This window comes from Eurosta solidaginis, chromosome X (genome assembly GCF_040869045.1).
Source record: "Eurosta solidaginis isolate ZX-2024a chromosome X, ASM4086904v1, whole genome shotgun sequence".
In the NCBI taxonomy this organism is placed as follows: domain Eukaryota; kingdom Metazoa; phylum Arthropoda; class Insecta; order Diptera; family Tephritidae; genus Eurosta; species Eurosta solidaginis.
Genome location: NC_090324.1, coordinates 129358869 through 129379230, shown reverse-complemented (window position 1 = coordinate 129379230; position 20362 = coordinate 129358869). Strand labels below are relative to the sequence as shown.

The window sequence follows — 20362 nt, the reverse complement described above, 5'->3', positions numbered from 1 at the left end:
CTAAACTGTAAAAATGAAAAAATTCGTAATAAACCATAACCCCCTAATTTTAATATAATTCCTGCTAAAATTATTGAACCTGAAACAGGAGCCTCCACATGAGCTTTAGGTAATCATAAATGTACTAAAAATATAGGTATTTTTACTAAAAAAGGTATAATTAATGACAAATACAATAAATCATAATTAAATAAATAATTATACAAAAAATAAAAATTTAAATTTATGAAAATATTATATAAATAAAAAATACTAATTAATATAGGCAAAGAAACAAATAAAGTATAAAATAATAAATAAATTCCAGCTTGTAAACGCTCAGGTTGGTAACCTCAACCTAAAATTAAAAATAATGTAGCAATTAATCTACTTTCAAAAAATAAATAAAACATAAAGAAATTTATTGAACTAAAAGTTAAAATTATAAATATTAATAAAATTAAAATATTTAATAAAAATAAATTTTTATAATTATTCAATTTATTAATTATATAACTAGCATTTAATATAAGAATACAAATTCAAACTCTTAATAAAATTAATCCATTTGAAAGAACATCTATTCCTAAAAAATAAGAAATATTTATAAAATAATTAAAACTAAAATTAAATAAAATTATTATAAATATTATCAAAAATAATAAAAATTGAACCATTCAAAAATTTTTTTTTATGAAACAAATAGGAAGTATAAAAATTAATATAAAAATAAATTTCAACATTATAATAAATTAAAAGATTGAAAATAATCATTTCCATAAGTTCGAATTAGTGAAACTAAAATTGAAAGACCTAATACTCCTTCACAAACTCTAAAAATTAAAAACAAAATTCTAAAAAATAATCTATAATCTATCAAATTTAAATATATAAATAATATAAAAAATAAACTCAAAACAATATATTCTAATCTTAATAATATTGATAACAAATGTTTACGATTAGAAACAAATACCAAAACTCCAATTAAAAATAAAATAAAAGGTAACATTCAATATAAAATGATTAACATTAGTTTTAATAGTTTAACAAAAACATTGGTCTTGTAAATCAAAAATAAAAATCATTTTTTAAAACTTCAAGAAAAAAGAAACTTCTTTATCATTAATCTCCAAAATTAATATTTTAATAAACTATCCCTTGTATAATTCAATTATTTTTTTATTACTACATTAATTTCTAGATTAATTTTTATTCAAATAAATCATCCATTAGCTATAGGACTAATATTACTTATACAAACACTACAAATTTGCATATTAACAGGAATATTATATAAAACATTCTGATTTTCTTATATTTTATTTCTAATTTTTTTAGGAGGAATATTAGTATTATTTATTTATGTCACTTCACTAGCATCAAATGAAATATTTTCATTATCAATTAAAATAACAATTTCATGTATTATAATATTCATTATTATAATAATAATTTCAATTTTCTTAGATAAACCTTTTATATTAAACTACATAGAAAATAATGAAATAAAAACAATATATGATATAAAATCATATATACAAGAAAATTCTATTATACTTAATAAATTATATAATTACCCAACAAATATAATAACTATTATATTAATAAACTATTTATTAATTACATTAATTGCCGTAGTAAAAATTACTAATATATTTTATGGACCACTACGAATTATAAACTAATGAATAAACCTTTTCGAAATCAACACCCCTTAATTAAAATTACTAATAATGCTTTAATTGATTTACCAACACCTATTAATATCTCAACTTTATGAAATTTTGGCTCATTATTAGGATTATGTTTAATTATTCAAATTATAACAGGCTTATTCCTAGCCATACATTACACCGCAAATATTAATTTAGCTTTTGATAGAGTAAATCATCTTTGTCGAGATGTAAACTACGGTTGATTATTACGAACATTACATGCTAATGGCGCATCATTTTTTTTTATTTGTATTTATTTACATATTGGACGAAGAATTTATTATATATCTTATTTATTTACACCTACATGATTAATTGGAATTTTAATTTTATTTTTAGTAATAGCAACAGCTTTTATAGGATATGTATTACCATGAGGTCAAATATCTTTTTGAGGTGCAACAGTTATTACAAATTTACTATCAGCAATTCCTTATTTAGGAATAAATTTAGTCCAATGGGTATGAGGAGGATTTGCAGTTGATAATGCTACATTAACTCGATTCTTTACTTTCCATTTTATTTTACCTTTTATTGTACTAGCTATAACAATAATTCATTTATTATTCTTACATCAAACAGGATCAAATAATCCTATTGGATTAAATTCAAATATTGACAAAATCCCATTTCATCCTTATTTTTCTTACAAAGATATTGTTGGATTCATTATTATAATTTCAACATTAATATTATTAACATTAACCCACCCATATTTACTAGGAGATCCAGATAATTTTATTCCAGCAAATCCATTAATGACTCCTATTCATATTCAACCAGAATGATATTTTTTATTTGCTTATGCAATTTTACGGTCAATTCCTAATAAATTAGGAGGAGTTATAGCACTAATTATATCAATTGCAATTTTAACAATTCTTCCATTTTATAACTTAAGAAATTTCCGAGGAATTCAATTTTATCCTATAAATAACATTTTATTTTGAATTATAATTATTACAGTAATTTTATTAACATGAATTGGAGCACGACCAGTAGAAACTCCTTATATTATTGTAGGCCAAATTTTAACAATTATTTACTTTTTATATTATATTACAAATCCTATAATTAATAAATGATGAGATAATTTAATTAAATAGTTAATGAGCTTGAATAAGCATATGTTTTGAAAACATAATATAGAAAAATACTTTCTATTAACTTTACTTAACAAAATTAATTAAATAAAATTTAACAACAACAACTTAAATCCAATAAAAAATAATAAACAATTCAAAGAAATTGGTAAAAAACACTTTCAAGCTAAATATATTAATTTATCATAACGAAACCGAGGTAAAGTACCACGAACTCAAATAAATACAAAAGAAATAAATACTAATTTTAAATAAAACACAAAATTAAATAAATCACAACCTAAAAAAATAACTCTAAACAATATTCTCATAAATAAAATTCTAGAATATTCAGCTATAAAAATTAACGCAAATCCACCTCTTCTATATTCAACATTAAACCCAGAAACTAATTCAGATTCACCTTCAGCAAAATCAAAAGGAGTTCGATTAGTTTCAGCTAAACAAATACAAAATCAAACAAATCTAATAGGCAAAAAAATTACTAAAAATCAAATATACTTTTGATAATAAAAAAATTGAAAAATGTTATATCTTCCAATTAAAAAAACAAAAGATAATAAAATTAAAACTATTCTAACTTCATAAGAAATTGTTTGAGCAACTGCCCGTAACCCTCCTAATAAAGCATAATTAGAATTTGACGATCAACCAGCAATTATAATTCTATAAACACCTAATCTAGAAAACTTAAAAAAAATAACAATCCTAAATTAAAAGAAAATAATTTAACAAACAAAGGTATACAAAATCAAACAACTAAAGAAAGAAATAAAGAAAAAATTGGAGAAAAATAATAAGAAATATAATTCGATAATAAAGGATAAGTTTGTTCTTTAGTAAATAATTTAATTGCATCACAAAAAGGTTGAGGAATTCCTAATAAACCAACCTTATTTGGACCTTTTCGAATTTGAATATATCCTAATACTTTACGCTCCAAAAGAGTTAAAAAAGCAACTCTCACTAAAACACAAATAATTAAAATTAATGAACCAATTAAAGTTAAAAATAATTCAAAAATAAACAAGTACTATTTGTAATTAAAAATTACATTTATAAATTCTAAATTTAATGCACTAATCTGCCAAAATAGTAAATTAAATTATATTAATAAAATTCACATAAATAAAATATAATTATTTTAATAACTGGTCCTTTCGTACTAAGATATTATAATATGTATTAAAGATAGAAACCAACCTGGCTTACACCGGTTTGAACTCAGATCATGTAAGGGTTTAAAAGTCGAACAGACTTATTATTTATATGTATATACTGTATATGTGGTCCTACTGCTGCGGAATGATGATGTACCAATATACGAATGTAAATTCAAAGTTATACGTATATGCACATTAGGGTATTTCAAAAAAATTATGTCGGTAAATTTGAATATTGTAAAATTTGAAAAATGTGGTTTTGCGTGTGTGGCCCCAAGGCCGATGGATTTGGGTCCTCACGCTCTCTCCTCACCTGCCGTAATGTGACTTACTGTCACCATTGTAAAATTCAATTTCTCGTAGCGGTCAATACTTGCGTTATTTATAGGGTAATCTCTCGGGATCTGGGTCTTGTTCTAAAATGAAATGTTATGCAGAATTCCGTCACCAGGTTATAGCATTGGCTGGCTATGTGGTTGACGTAGTTCATCGTCGTCAGGATCCCGTTGTCTAGGGTTGGGGCTTGCGCTCGTGCTGTGTGCCACCCACTCCGGTCTTCGTCTACCACCTGTTGGTTGTTGATTATGTTTACGCATTCGATTCCGAAACCATTTGCACCTGAATTGGCGAGTGCTAGTGAACCACACGTCGCTACCGTGCTGCAATCCGTCTGATCTTCTTCCGTGACCTGGACTGTTTGCGATGTTGGCGCGCGTGGCGTTGCTCTTACTACGGCCAGTTGCTCTGTGTGTTCCTCGGTGGATATCTCGGTGGAATGTTGGTTCGAGGTTCTACTACACGATGCTGAAGATGGCGCGCGTCGTGTTGTTGCTATCGTCGTCGGTCGTCTCGTTTGTTCCCCGATGGGGACTTCGGTGAAGCCCCCATTCGCGGCTTGGCGGGGCGCTTTTGACTTACCACGTTCGCGGGGTGAACGTACTCTTCTTTCTGTTTCTGGACTTGCTTCTTCTTCGACTGTCGCTTGATGGTATGCTTTTAGCTCGCTTATGTGTGCCGTCCTCCTTTTGCCGTTATGCACCTTGTCTAGCTCGACGATTACGGGCGATACGAAGTTCGTTACACGATGAGGCCCACTGTATCTTGGTGCTAACTTTGCTGCGAAATTGTCCACTGCTTTGGACAGCTGATGCTCTTTTACTAGTACCAAGTCGCCCACCGCCGGTTGCCATTGTCTCCTACGTAAATTATAATACCTTGCCTGCTCCGCTGATGCTTGCTGTTGTCTACGACGTGCCATCTGATATACCTCTCGCATTTTCGCCATATTTTCACTGAGAGACACCTTCTCCTCGCCTGTGCCAAGTGTTTGCTCATCGTAGAGGGCGTTGGGGATCCTCGGTTCCCTACCCTGTACCACGAATGCTGGACTGTAGCCTGTTGACTCGCATACGCTCGTATTCAGTGCTAGTGTCATCTCTGGCAACAACTCATCCCATGTCTTATGCTCCTTCCCAGTGAATTGTGCTATCATCCTCTTGATGTTACGATTCGCTCTCTCCGTCGGGTTCTCTTGCGGTGTATACGGTGCCGTTAGCTGGTGCTTTATGCCGGCTTCTTGTAAAAACTTCTTGAAATTCCTGCTTGTGAACTGTGCTCCATTGTTTGTGATTAAAATTTTTGGCGCGCCAAATCGGGCCAAAATCCTCTCCCTCATACCTCTGATCACATTCTCCGTCGTCGCCTTCCGTATTGCTATGATCTCTACCCATTTCGAGAATTTATCCACGAAAACTAATGCCATCGTATTACCATGCTTCGAACGAGGGAGTGGTCCAACGAAATCTGCCCAAACGGTAGCAAAAGGTTCATCTGAAATCTGCGTTAGCATTTTACCTGCAGCTTGTTGCTGGCTGGGTTTGTAGACTTGGCATGCGTGGCATTGTTGCACGTACTTCCGTACGTCCCTGAACATCCCAGGCCAGTAATACCGCATCATTGCACGCGCGATGGATTTCCGTATCCCCATGTGCCCCGCGCTTGGTGTGTCGTAAATCTCGTTAAGCACTCTTCGCCTCTCCGATTTCGGTACGCATAACTTCCACGGTACCGCATCCTCACCATCCATGCGACTTCCAATTCGTCTGTATAGTCTTCCTTCCTCTATGACGTATTCGGGAAACTTCTCTGGTGTCCTCGTTACTTCAGCCATCTTTGACGTGTACCACTTGCAACTCAAACTTTCTTCATGTGTCGTAAGGCTACCCAGCTGTTCCTCCAGTGGCTGCCTCGACAGTGCATCTGCGACCACGTTCATCTTGCCCTTCCTATACTGCACGTCGAACCAATACTGCTGTAACTCGAGCGCCCATCGAGCGATCCGGCCTGACGGGCTTTCGATCGCGTTCAACCATTTCAAAGCCAGGTGGTCGGTGATAACCGTGAAATTGTACCCTTCTAAATACGGTCTCATTTTCCTTATTGCCCACACGATTGCTAAACATTCCTTCTCAGTTGGTGAGTAGTTCATCTCGGCTTTATTCAGCCGGCGGCTAGCATACGCTATTACTCGCTCTTCGTCATCCAACCCCTGTGTGAGAACTGCTCCGAGACCATAATCGCTCGCGTCTGTCTGTAATCGAAATCTTTTCGTAAAATCTGGGCAAGCTAGTGCTGGTGCTTGTATTAGTGCATTCTTCAACGCTTCGAATGCCGCCTGTTGTTCTTCGGACCATTTCCACCTACTTCCCTTCTTCAACATTGACGTCAGTGTGTGCGAAACTTGTGAAAAGTCGGGTACGAACCTCCGGTACCAAGAGACTATCCCCATAAATCTCCTTAACTCTCGTATGTTGTGTGGTGGCGTCAGCTCCTTGATAGCCGCAACTTTGTCGGGATCCGTGTGTATTCCTTCCTCGCTGACGACGTGTCCTAGATATTTCAAACTTTTCTTAAAAAACTCACATTTCTCTGGGTTGATCTTCAGATTCGCCCTCCGTAGCCGCCGAAATACTTCCCCTAGGTGCTTTATATGCTCTTCCAAAGTTGTGCTGGTGATGATGATATCATCCAGGTAGGCAAAAGCATTTGGTTCCAACTCTGGGCCAATAACACGGTCGCGTGCTCGCTGAAACCTAGCCGGAGCGGAATGTAGACCAAACGGCATCACTTTCCATTGATACAACCCTCGGCCGGGCACGGTAAATGCTGTATACTTCTTGCTATCTTCTTCCATCGGGATTTGCCAATAACCATTTTTGAGGTCCAGACTGCTGATAAAACGCGCGCTACGTAGCCTATCTAAGATATGCTGTATTATTGGGAGTGGGTACGCATCTGGCACTGAGCGAGCGTTGAGCTGCCGATAGTCAACGCAGAGTCTCCATTTGCCCTTCTTCTTCCGGGCTAGAACTATTGGTGCACTGTGTGGGCTGTGGGATGGTTCGATGCAACCCTTCTCTATTAGCTCGTCTACCTCCTTGTTTATGATCTCCTGCATCTTTGGGTTCTTAGGGAAATACCGCTGTTTGATTGGACGGTCATCTCGCATCACTATCTTATGCGTGGCAATGTTGGATACTCCTGTCATCTCTTCGAAAATCTGTAATTCGCGCTTTAGAAACGTACTCACCGCAACGTCACTCCTCACGTCTTTCTCGATACTTGCGCTACCTTCGTCCTCCATCATGGTTGTACACGTCACCATCTCCTGCGCTCTCTCTTCTGCTCGTAACGTCATTGTTTCGTTGCCACACCTCAGCTCAAATTTAGCCTTTGCCAGATAATCTGTCCCGATCACCACGCTGTCGACTAACCCAGGCAGAACTAACAACTCACTCTGATGCACTTGATCCCCCAGTTTTACCTCTGCGTCCACTGCCTCCGCTATCCATGCTGCGCTGCCATCGCCCATCACCACTCTTGTATGTATCTTCTTGAGCTTCCGTGCGTCTATTTTCGCCGCTGTCTTCTCGCTGATGAAACTTCGTGTCGCCCCCGTGTCTACTGACGCCATGACTTCCTCTCCATCCAGGGTTACTGCAGCCAAGTTTCCCCCCTGGGTCTGCCTAAATGTGCTTACTGAGTACGAGGTTGGGTTTGTTGAGACGCCACCCCTCGATACCAATGGGGTCTCTGCCCGTTTCCCTGCTGTCCACGACAGCAGTCACGCGTTAGTATACCTACTCGGCCACACTGCCAGCAGAAATCCCTTCGTTCATTTCGACACCCATGTGCGTAGTATCCGCTTTCCCCGCATCGCCTGCATGCGTTCCGTGGATCGATGGGCCCTTGGCGTGGTGTCGTCGCATGCTCTGGTGTGCTCGCTTGTCGTTGCGCCTCCGTTCTCCGATCTCCTTGCTTCTCATCTTCGTGTATATATTGATAATGTTCGGTTGGCCGTCGCGGCACAAAAGGTTTCGCCGCCGGCCTTAGCGGTTCTTTCTCCGGTAAGATGTTCTCGTAATCCTCGGCCATGCTTACCAGTTCCTCTAAGCTGGCGAACTCGCTCCGTTTGATGTAAAGTTGGTACTCTCGTCGACAATTTCTGTAAATCCGGTTCAGCTTCTGCTCGCCGTTGTAGTCAGCGTGACGCATGAGTGCCTGTAACGATAAAACGTAATCCTTAAACTGCTCACCTGCGCGCTGCGTACGCTGACGGATCTCGTCCTCTAGCTTCTCGAAATACCTCGAGCTCAGGAAAAATTTTAGAAAGTCCTTCTTGAAGGCTTCCCACTCTTGCCACTGCCTGTTGTTGTTCCGGTACCACACCAAGGCCTTGTCCTTCAGCAACTCAGGTAACGCTCGTGGGATGGAATCGCGACCAACTTCGTAACTGTCGGCCAGCTCCTCCACCCGTTCAATAAAACATAGCGGGTCCTTACCACGGTCATATTTCAGACCCAACTTACGTACTCGGTCCATTATATTTGTTTGTGATGCTGGTTGGTACATCGCGTATGGCGGTGTTCGTGGCCCCTCTTCGTGCCTGGTTGTTTCGTTGACATTTTCCTGTGTGTTGCTGCCTGGCGATGTTTGCTCGGCGTTTTCTATCGGAGTTGGTGGTCTTACCGTGATTACTGGTCGGACGTGCTGTAGGGCTAATTCTGTGAATCCTTCCTGGAATCTTGTGTCGGTACCTTTCGTCTGGATGAAGCCTGCTAGGCGCTTGCGTAGCTCTTCCACCGTTCCGCTGTCCTCCAGCCCAAACTCGGATGCGTATTTGAGAAGTTCCTCACGATTGAGGTAATACACCCAAGTTACCTTCACCATGCCTGCTAGCTAGCCAGGTGACGGACTTTTCCTTGCGCCGGGGTATGCTCAGTCCGTCCAGGATCCCTGTGGAATTAGAGAAGAATCCCTATCGTCTCCTTTTAAAGAGAAAGATCCGGTTTTGTTGTTAAAAAAAGAAACGTTATAAACTCTTTATTCCAAAATATTCAAACTACCCTTAAAGCTATGTCGACGGAGGTGGGGAACCACCGTCGGTTCTACGCCGATGGGGTTGGGAAAACCCCCACCGGGACTACGCTTAAACTAAAAATCTCAGACTACTTCGTAAAGAAAGTGGAGGTGGAGAACCACCACTTCCTCCCAGTCGGTGGAGTTGGTAAAACCCCCACCGAGTATATAGCTTAAGAATACCCTGCCCTTGCTGAAGGTTGCGGAGGTGGAAAAACCACCACAATCCCTCTAACGATGGGGTTGGAAAAACCCCCAAAGTTGCTAAAATAAAGAACTCGTGAGATGGAAAAATCCCAGGAGTCCCATTCACCGCTAAACAAGGCGTTAGCAGGCTACTATACCTAGCTGGCTACTGTCTCAATTCGCGAAATTTGTCGCCCTTTTATACTTGTCCACGCGCAGGTGGACAGTTATCCTACAACAATAAATTTTACTTATTATATGTATTTACTTAAGGTATCTTACATCTAACTGTATTATTCTACCCATATATCGCATTATAAGTATTTATCTCCAAATTGCGTATGTAAAAATGCCTCTTGTACTGCCCCCCCTAACATGTGAGTTCGTTGGTACGCATCTCCAGTTAGCTAGCATAGTTATTTTTGTTTTCCCTCTGCTGCTTGCTTATTGGGTCTTGTTGTTGTCGACGAGTTGGTTGCCCTTCGTAGGTAACTTGTGTCTAGTACCCACGCTGTGTTGTTGGTATGCTAACGTGACCGCTTCCTAGTACATTGCATTTTTTCGTTTCTCTTTGTGCGATGTCCGCCCCGACGGTTCGCCTTAATGCCTGCTGTGCTTGGTCGCAATGGCTTGGTATACGTATGTTTGTATGTTTTTGGTGTTCTTGTAATGGGAGCTTATGTGTGTTGCTTATTGCATTGCTGTATTCCCAGCATTATTTAAAATTCCAGCCGGTTATGGGTTATCTGTGGAAATTATAATGTTCAACCAAAATATTTACCGTATGCGGGCAGAGACAATTATTTAAACGAAGAAATTAGATGTTGTCGTGAATGTTTATATGTATATTAGGGTAATTCAAAAATGATTATTTTGTATGTGTAAATTTAATTCATATACTTCAGTTTTGTACATTTTACATGCTATATGTATAAATTCATTGTAATTCAAGTAGGATTTATACACGTTTTAATGAGTTTTGATAAATATTTGTAGGTTCGAATGTGTGGGCTCCAAAGCCGGTGGATTTGGGTCCTCACACTCTTCCCTCACCTGCCGTAAGCAGGGTTACCGTTACCAGGCCGGTCCTAGTGATTCTCACTCGGTACGTGTGACCGTCTATGTTCCGATGGAACGTCCTCTTCCGCCGCTTCGTCCGTACTACCTGTACGTGCTCCCTGATGTCTCTCGCTAATTCCTCGGGGAGGGGTTCGACTTCGGTTCGGTTGGCCCATGTCTCGGTCGCCTCCGCTGTTGTCTTTTCGAGCCACCTCTCGATTTCTGTGAGCACATCCTCACCTTCGCCTATGTTGCCATCACTCGCGTTGAGACTTAGTAAGTCGCTGTCGTTGAGGCTGCCGTTGACCTCGTTGGTCAAACGGCTAAATATTTCGTTGTCGTCATTGAGGCTGCCGTTGACCTCGTTGGTCAAACGGCTAAATATTTCGTCGTCGTCGTTGAGGCTGCCGTTGACCTCGTTGGTCAAACGGCTAAATACTTCGTCGTCGTTGTTGGCGTTCGTTGGTAGTCCCATTACCGCCTCCAAGATCCTCCACTTGGTCGGGGGTTCCGTGCTTGCGTTGGCGTCGTATATCCGCATGCGGAGGATGATGTGCCGCTGGTATTCGACAAACCCCCGGCCTTGTACCTCTTCGTCGGTTTGGCGTATGGAAAGCTCGCCCTGTTGCTTCGGTGGTGGTTCGTCGCCTTCTTCCTCGCTGTCTGAGGAAATGGGAATTGGGGTAGAGTCCCGGACCACGGCACGCTCCTCGGGTTCATATCCGTACTCAGTACTGTATGTCGGGCTCTGGATCTCGTTACCCATGTCGATGAGTGACCCTGCCGACTCGCACTCCGACACCGTCTCGTACCTCGGGCTAAATATCGGGCCGCCCTCGTCGCCCCTGAGATACCCGAACGTTTCCGTGCCCTGACTGTCGGTCTCGCCGTCGTAGGCAACTTCCTCCTCTTCTAGTGGCACTGGGCCCGTCGTATGGTGGTTTTGCTGGCTTAGGTCCCGCCGGATTCTGATACGGAGTGAACCGTCCTTAGCACTCTCGATGGTATAACTTGCGTTGTCGCTTTTGTCCATGTTTAGAAACTTTTGATTTATTTTCGGTGTTGTGCTCCCTTTTTATAGGAGTCCTCGCGGATCGTCTAACGGTATTATTCCCGGCAGCGCTCATCATGATTTCCTGGGTACGTTGTCTTGTTGTTGCAGGATATTTGGATCTCTTTATGTGCTTTGGCTTTCGCTGTATATGTGGTCCTACTGCTGCGGAATGATGATGTACCAATATAAGAATGTAAATTCAAAGTTATACGTATATGTACATTAGGGTATTTCAAAAAAATTATGTCGGTAAATTTGAATATTGTAAAATTTGAAAAATGTGGTTTTGCGTGTGTGGCCCCAAGGCCGATGGATTTGGGTCCTCACGCTCTCTCCTCACCTGCCGTAATGTGACTTACTGTCACCATTGTAAAATTCAATTTCTCGTAGCGGTCAATACTTGCGTTATTTATAGGGTAATCTCTCGCGATCTGGGTCTTGTTCTAAAATGAAATGTTATGCAGAATTCCGTCACCAGGTTATAGCATTGGCTGGCTATGTGGTTGACGTAGTTCATCGTCGTCAGGATCCCGTTGTCTAGGGTTGGGGCTTGCGCTCGTGCTGTGTGCCACCCACTCCGGTCTTCGTCTACCACCTGTTGGTTGTTGATTATGTCTACGCATTCGATTCCGAAACCATTTGCACCTGAATTGGCGAGTGCTAGTGAACCACACGTCCCTACCGTGCTGCAATCCGTCTGATCTTCTTCCGTGACCTGGACTGTTTGCGATGTTGGCGCGCGTGGCGTTGCTCTTACTACGGCCAGTTGCTCTGTGTGTTCCTCGGTGGATATCTCGGTGGAATGTTGGTTCGAGGTTCTACTACACGATGCTGAAGATGGCGCGCGTCGTGTTGTTGCTATCGTCGTCGGTCGTCTCGTTTGTTCCCCGATGGGGACTTCGGTGAAGCCCCCATTCGCGGCTTGGCGGGGCGCTTTTGACTTACCACGTTCGCGGGGTGAACGTATTCTTCTTTCTGTTTCTGGACTTGCTTCTTCTTCGACTGTCGCTTGATGGTATGCTTTTAGCTCGCTTATGTGTGCCGTCCTCCTTTTGCCGTTATGCACCTTGTCTAGCTCGACGATTACGGGCGATACGAAGTTCGTTACACGATGAGGCCCACTGTATCTTGGTGCTAACTTTGCTGCGAAATTGTCCACTGCTTTGGACAGCTGATGCTCTTTTACTAGTACCAAGTCGCCCACCGCCGGTTGCCATTGCCTCCTACGTATATTATAATGCCTTGCCTGCTCCGCTGACGCTTGCTGTTGTCTACGACGTGCCATCTGATATACCTCTCGCATTTTCGCCATCTTTTCACTGAGAGCCACCTTCTCCTCGCCTGTGCCAAGTGTTTGCTCATCGTAGAGGGCGTTGGGGATCCTCGGTTCCCTACCCTGTACCACGAATGCTGGACTGTAGCCTGTTGACTCGCATACGCTCGTATTCAGTGCTAGTGTCATCTCTGGCAACAACTCATCCCATGTCTTATGCTCCTTCCCAGTGAATTGTGCTATCATCCTCTTGATGTTACGATTCGCTCTCTCCGTCGGGTTCTCTTGTGGTGTGTACGGTGCCGTTAGCTGGTGCTTTATGCCGGCTTCTTGTAAAAACTTCTTGAAATTCCTGCTTGTGAACTGTGCTCCATTGTCTGTGATTAGAATTTTTGGCGCGCCAAATCGGGCCAAAATCCTCTCCCTCATACCTCTGATCACATTTTCCGTCGTCGCCTTCCGTATTGCTATGATCTCTACCAATTTCGAGAATTTATCCACGAAAACTAATGCCATCGTATTACCATTCTTCGAACGAGGGAGTGGTCCAATGAAATCTGTACAAACGGTAGCAAAAGGTTCATCTGAAATCTGCGTTAACATCTTACCTGCAGCTTGTTGCTGGCTGGGTTTGTAGACTTGGCATGCGCGGCATTGTTGTACGTACTTCCGTACGTCCCTGAACATCCCAGGCCAGTAATACCGCATCATTGCACGCGCGATGGATTTCCGTATCCCCATGTGCCCCGCGCTTGGTGTGTCGTGAATCTCGTTAAGCACTCTTCGCCTCTCCGATTTCGGTACGCATAACTTCCACGGTACCGCATCCTCACCATCTATTCGACTTCCAATTCGTCTGTATAGTCTTCCTTCCTCTATGACGTATTCGGGAAACTTCTCTGGTGTCCTCGTTACTTCAGCCATCTTTGACGTGTACCACTTGCAACTCAAACTTTCTTCATGTGTCGTAAGGCTACCCAGCTGTTCCTCCAGTGGCTGCCTCGACAGTGCATCTGCGACCACGTTCATCTTGCCCTTCCTATACTGCACGTCGAACGAATACTGCTGTAACTCGAGCGCCCATCTAGCGATCCGGCCTGACGGACTTTCGATCGCGTTCAACCATTTCAAAGCCAGGTGATCGGTGATAACCGTGAAATTGTACCCTTCTAAATATGGTCTCATTTTCCTTATTGCCCACACGATTGCTAAACATTCCTTCTCAGTTGGTGAGTAGTTCATCTCGGCTTTATTCAGCCGGCGGCTAGCATACGCTATTACTCGCTCTTCGTCATCCAACCCCTGTGTGAGAACTGCTCCGAGACCATAATCGCTCGCGTCCGTCTGTAATCGAAATCTTTTCGTAAAATCTGGGCAAGCTAGTGCTGGTGCTTGTATTAATGCATTCTTCAACGCTTCGAATGCCGCCTGTTGTTCTTCGGACCATTTCCACCTACTTCCCTTCTTCAACATTGACGTCAGTGTGTGCGCAACTTGTGAAAAGTCGGGTACGAACCTCCGGTACCAAGAGACTATCCCCAGAAATCGCCTTAACTCTCGTATGTTGTGTGGTGGCGTCAGCTCCTTGATAGCCGCAACTTTGTCGGGATCCGTGTGTATTCCTTCCTCGCTGACGACGTGTCCTAGATATTTCAAACTTTTCTTAAAAAACTCACATTTCTCTGGGTTGATCTTCAGATTCGCCCTCCGTAGCCGCCGAAATACTTCCCCTAGGTGCTTTATATGCTCTTCCAAAGTTGTGCTGGTGATGATGATATCATCCAGGTAGGCAAAAGCATTTGGTTCCAACTCTGGGCCAATAACACGGTCGCGTGCTCGCTGAAACCTAGCCGGAGCGGAATGTAGACCAAACGGCATCACTTTCCATTGATACAACCCTCGGCCGGGCACGGTAAATGCTGTATACTTCTTGCTATCTTCTTCCATCGGGATTTGCCAATAACCATTTTTGAGGTCCAGACTGCTGATAAAACGCGCGCTACGTAGCCTATCTAAGATATGCTGTATTCTTGGGAGTGGGTACGCATCTGGCACTGAGCGAGCGTTGAGCTGCCGATAGTCAACGCAGAGTCTCCATTTGCCGTTCTTCTTCCGGGCTAGAACTATTGGTGCACTGTGTGGGCTGTGGGATGGTTCGATGCAACCCTTCTCTATTAGCTCGTCTACCTCCTTGTTTATGATCTCCTGCATCTTTGGGTTCTTAGGGAAATATCGCTGTTTGATTGGACGGTCATCTCGCATCACTATCTTATGCGTGGCAATGTTGGATACTCCTGTCATCTCTTCGAAAATCTGTAATTCGCGCTTTAGAAACGTACTCACCGCAACGTCACTCCTCACGTCTTTCTCGATACTTGCGCTACCTTCGTCCTCCATCATGGTTGTACACGTCACCATCTCCTGCGCTCTCTCTTCTGCTCGTAACGTCATTGTTTCGTTGCCACACCTCAGCTCAAATTTAGCCTTTGCCAGATAATCTGTCCCGATAACCACGCTGTCGACTAACCCAGGCAGAACTAACAACTCACTCTGATGCACTTGATCCCCCAGTTTTACCTCTGCGTCCACTGCCTCCGCTATCCATGCTGCGCTGCCATCGCCCATCACCACTCTTGTATGTATCTTCTTGAGCTTCCGTGCGTCTATTTTCGCCGCTGTCTTCTCGCTGATGAAACTTCGTGTCGCCCCCGTATCTACTGACGCCATGACTTCCTCTCCGTCCAGGGTTACTGCAGCCAAGATTCGCCCTTGTGTCTGCCTAAATGTGCTTACTGAGTACGAGGTTGGGTTTGTTGAGACGCCACCCCTCGATACCAATGGGGTCTCTGCCCGTTTCCCTGCTGTCCACGACAGCAGTCACGCGTTAGTATACCTACTCGGCCACACTGCCAGCAGAAATCCCTTCGTTCGTTTCGACACCCATGTGCGTAGTATCCGCTTTCCCCGCATCGCCTGCATGCGTTCCGTGGATCGATGGGCCCTTGGCGTGGTGTCGTCGCATGCTCTGGGGTGCTTGCTTGTCGTTGCGCCTCCGTTCTCCGATCCCCTTGCTTCTCATCTTCGTGTATATATTGATAATGCTCGGTTGGCCGTCGCGGCACAAAAGGTCTCGCCGCCGGCCTTAGCGGTTCTTTCTCCGGTAAGATGTTCTCGTAATCCTCGGCCATGCTTACCAGTTCCTCTAAGCTGGCGAACTCGCTCCGTTTGATGTAAAGTTGGTACTCTCGTCGACAATTTCTGTAAATCCGGTTCAGCTTCTGCTCGCCGTTGTAGTCAGCGTGACGCATGAGTGCCTGTAACGATAAAACGTAATCCTTAAACTGCTCACCGGCGCGCTGCGTACGCTGACGGATCTCGTCCTCTAGCTTCTCGAAATACCTCGAGCTCAGGAAAAATTTTAGAAAGTCCTTCTTGAAGGCTTCCCACTCTTGCCACTGCCTGTTGTTGTTCCGGTACCACACCAAGGCCTTGTCCTTCAGCAACTCAGGTAACGCTCGTGGGATGGAATCGCGACCAACTTCGTAACTGTCGGCCAGCTCCTCCACCCGTTCAATAAAACACAGAGGGTCCTTACCGCCGTCATATTTCAGACCCCACTTACGTACTCGATTCATTATATTTGTGTGTGATGCTGGTTGGTACATCGCGTATGGCGGTGTTCGTGACCCCTCTTCGTGCCTGGTTGTTTCGTTGACAGTTTCCTGTGTGTTGCCGCCTGGCGATGTTTGCTGGGCGTTTTCTATCGGAGTTGGTGGTCTTACCGTGATTACTGGTCGGACGTGCTGTAGGGCTAATTCTATGAATCGTTCCTGGAATCTTGTGTCGGTACCTTTCGTCTGGATGAAGCCTGCTAGGAGCTTGCGTAGCTCTTCCACCGTTCCGCTGTCTTCCAGCCCAAACTCGGATGCGTATTTGAGAAGTTCCTCACGATTGAGATAATACACCCAAGTTACCTTCACCATGCCTGCTAGCTATTTTGCTTCCTCTCCGTGCCTTACCTGTGGATGTTTTGTATCTCGCAATCCTCTGTGGTTTGTGTCTCGAAATCCTCTGTGTGGTTATCCTCGTATTGTTACTTGTTTACCATGAGTCTATGTATTCAGAGCCCCTGCTCGGGCGCCATTTGTGACGGACTTTTCCTTGCGCCGGGGTATGCTCAGTCCGTCCAGGATCCCTGTGGAATTAGAGAAGAATCCCTATCGTCTCCTTTTAAAGAGAAAGATCCCGTTTTGTTGTTAAAAAAAGAAACGTTATAAACTCTTTATTCCAAAATATTCAAACTACCCTTAAAGCTATGTCGACGGAGGTGGGGAACCACCGTCGGTTCTACGCCGATGGGGTTGGGAAAACCCCCACCGGGACTATGCTTAAACTAAAAATCTCAGACTACTTCGTAAAGAAAGTGGAGGTGGAGAACCACCACTTCCTCCCAGTCGGTGGAGTTGGTAAAACCCCCACCGAGTATATAGCTTAAGAATACCCTGCCCTTGCTGAAGGTTGCGGAGGTGGAAAAACCACCACAATCCCTCTAACGATGGGGTTGGAAAAACCCCCAAAGTTGCTAAAATAAAGAACTCGTGAGATGGAAAAATCCCAGGAGTCCCATTCACCGCTAAACAAGGCGTTAGCAGGCTACTATACCTAGCTGGCTACTGTCTCAATTCGCGAAATTTGTCGCCCTTTTATACTTGTCCACGCGCAGGTGGACAGTTATCCTACAACAATAAATTTTACTTATTATATGTATTTACTTAAGGTATCTTACATCTAACTGTATTATTCTACCCATATATCGCATTATAAGTATTTATCTCCAAATTGCGTATGTAAAAATGCCTCTTGTACTGCCCCCCCTAACATGTGAGTTCGTTGGTACGCATCTCCAGTTAGCTAGCATAGTTATTTTTGTTTTCCCTCTGCTGGTTGCTTATTGGGTCTTGTTGTTGTCGACGAGTTGGTTGCCCTTCGTAGGTAACTTGTGTCTAGTACCCATGCTGTGTTGTTGGTATGCTAACGTGACCGCTTCCTAGTACATTGCATTTTTTCGTTTCTCTTTGTGCGATGTCCGCCCCGACGGTTCGCCTTAATGCCTGCTGTGCTTGGTCGCAATGGCTTGGTATACGTATGTTTGTATGTTTTTGGTGTTCTTGTAATGGGAGCTTATGTGTGTTGCTTATTGCATTGCTGTATTCCCAGCATTATTTAAAATTCCAGCCGGTTATGGGTTATCTGTGGAAATTATAATGTTCAACCAAAATATTTACCGTATGCGGGCAGAGACAATTATTTAAATGAAGAAATTAGATGTTGTCATGAATGTTTATATGTATATTAGGGTAATTCAAAAATGATTATTTTGTATGTGTAAATTTAATTCATATATTTCAGTTTTGTACATTTTACATGCTATATGTATAAATTCATTGTAATTCAAGTAGGATTTATACACGTTTTAATGAGTTTTGATAAATATTTGTAGGTTCGAATGTGTGGGCTCCAAAGCCGGTGGATTTGGGTCCTCACAACTTCACATACCACTTCTCCTTGGACTTGGTTATACTCGCCAGTGACCGTACGCAGTCATCTCCAGGTAACGGTTTTACCCTCCTTTTGACCAAGTCAGATCGGATTAAGGAATGAGATGCCCCGTATCTACAGTTAGTACACGCTCCTTGCCATCCAAATTTCCCCCGACGATAAGACAATTTTCCTCCGATTTGCGAGATAGATATCACAGGACATTCAATAGCTGGGGCAAGTTCTCGATCTTTGCATCGGACTCGCTCTTGCTCATCTCCTCCAGCTTTGTTCCTAAGACCACCCATGCTACTGAATCCGCTAGAATCAAGATCGAAATGACGTGCAATGTGACCTGGCTTCCCGCATTTGAAGCACTTGATAACTCTTTCACTCCGCTTTTGCGATCCTTTCAGTGCCTCCAATATTGTGTTCACCCAGTCTGGCCTTTCTACCTCCACACGGCGTGCTTTCAAAACTGGCTTACATACAAGCGATGCTGTTTCCTGAATCAGAGCAGGTGATACCATTTCTGTGAATGTAGGTTTTAGGTTTGCGTATGTCGCTCGCTTCGTTTCGATATCCCGTATTCCATTAATAAAGCTCTGGATTTTTACCCTTTCGGTGTATTCCACGGGTGCGTTCGAGTTTATTGCCGGTTGTATTCAATCCACGGCTCTCCAACTCCTTTTTCAGTTGCTGGGTCTTTAATTCACTCAACTTTGCCTTGTCCGAGTTGTATTCAAAATCTTCGGAATTTATTCAACCATTTCTCTTCTGACACCAATTGTAACGAATTTTGGGAAATTCAGATTATTCCAAACTTTCTGCTAACTTTCGAATTGCTAAACTTTTGAACAAATAACTTCAATATTCAATAATGCAAAATGGTCTTTATTAGACTACTTTGAGAATACTTCACAATAACACTTATACTTCACAACAAATAGCGTGCTTAAATCAAAACTGTTTACTGACTAGCTTTTGCTGCTTTTATACTCTCTGTTGCCTTGACGTTTCTTCTTCCAGAATCTCCTACTTGGTTACCAGCTATATGCGTGGGTATTTGTAGTTTACAGCCTCTCGCATAGACATATGCGGTTGTATTTGTAACTTTTAGCCTCTAGCATAGGCATATGGGTGTGTATATTTGAGGACTACTTCAGCTGATGATTACATGTGTTTATGAGTATCTCTCCCTTGCCTTGTATGTATGTGTGTAGATGATGCTTGATTTGTTTACGTACATACGAGTGGCTGCTTAGTATCGGCTTAGTGATGGTAGTATCGCTTAGTGATACTAATATTCGTCACAGTATTATTTTCGAAGCATTTCGACCTACTCATCAAGAATAGAGAAGTCTACATACTACAACTGGCGAAAATTAACCGATGAAGAAGCTAAACAATTGGAGATAAAGCAGGAGGATACACAATGAGATTTTAATTATTTTAATTACAAAGAGTTCGAGCGAATGGTGAGAAATGACTGGCAGCAAGGAATGCATAATAAGGTAGGTAGGTTGAACTGGCCGGTCCATGAGGACCTCACATAGACTGGTTGAGTCCATAGTGTTACCAGAAGTTTGTTTTAACGACAAAACTGAAAAACCCTATCAAAAATAACTCCGTCCTCTTGGAAAACACTAGAAGCTTCCTAGGACTTAAGCCACTTGCTGCTTCTAGATCTGACAGCTGTATCACTCCTAATAGCAGGAGTCTTAGCCTGGCAAGTGCAGGGCACGAGCACAGAAGGTGCTCGATCTTTTCCTGCTCCAACCCGCACTTCCTATATCTACTATAACTGACCAAGCCCAATTTAAAGGCATGTGACGCCAGAAGGCAGTGTCGAGTCAGAATACCCGTCATGA

The 20362-nt window shown here is 42.4% G+C and overlaps 1 protein-coding gene and 1 pseudogene across 1 annotated transcript in view; one reads left to right on the top strand and one right to left on the bottom strand.

The window, feature by feature from the left end:
- Nucleotides 1–20362, top strand: part of LOC137235148 (glutamate receptor ionotropic, kainate 1-like) — a 2828327-nt gene that overhangs the window by 1657575 nt on the left and 1150390 nt on the right. The gene's annotated exons all lie outside the window — the stretch shown is intronic.
- On the bottom strand, nt 2880–11392 carry LOC137234528 (NADH-ubiquinone oxidoreductase chain 1-like; annotated as a pseudogene).